Raw genomic sequence first — 923 nt, forward strand, 5'->3', positions numbered from 1 at the left:
GTGTGTGTGTGTGTGTGTGTGTGTTTCTCGAGCGTGTGGGTGTGTGTTTCTCGAGCGTGTGGGTGTTGCTTGCACTAACGTTACGACACATGCTGCAGATATATTTTCAGCATCGAATGAGAATCTTTAAAAAAAGTAATTCTGTTCGATTGAACGAAACAGACATTTGCTCTAACGAAATGCACTTGTTTTCGCACTGTCACCAAAGATACATGGATCTTTATATTATGCCCTCAACGACACAATTCAGATACTGTTGGAGACAAGCCGTGACTCTGACTGTCAGGGCCATCCCTAGCGAAGTTGGATGCACCGACCCATTAGAAAAGCCGGCATTCTCTATAAAAATCCTCCCCACACCAGAATCAAACTCAGGTCTTTTGAATGTGAAAGCTACGCACGTAAACAATACTTCACAGTGGCGGAGTGGTTAGTGCGCTCGTCTCCGAAGAGGAAAGTCCGGGTTCGAGCCTCGGTTAGGACACGATTTTTTTTCGCCCCCTCCTGCCCTCCCAGCAGTAATGGGTACTTGACTTCGAGTTTGGGAAGTAAAGGCGGCGTGGAAAGGAACTGGCCACCCTACCACAATATTGTCCGAAGGCCCAGGAAGTTGTCTCACTAACAAGGCAATCCCCAATGTCCGGATCGGATGCTGGAACAACTTTACTTTTTACCCGGTGGGTGAAACAGACCAATCAAAAAGAAAATGACAGTTTGTCAGCATGACTAAAAGAGCTATAGATTTTTAATTATTGGATTCCCATTTTGCTCGACGCAACACACGAACGGTTCTAGAGTTGCATTAGTAGGTGGTTGGCGGTTGCTCTTTCCTACCAAACATCTATCGTCCTTACCTCTCCTCCTTCTTTTTTATGTTTGATACTCTCCTGTAATCTTCGACAATTATATGACTTTATTGTGTT

The sequence above is a fragment of the Aplysia californica genome, unplaced genomic scaffold (assembly GCF_000002075.1).
Source record: "Aplysia californica isolate F4 #8 unplaced genomic scaffold, AplCal3.0 scaffold00416, whole genome shotgun sequence".
NCBI lineage: Eukaryota > Metazoa > Mollusca > Gastropoda > Aplysiida > Aplysiidae > Aplysia > Aplysia californica.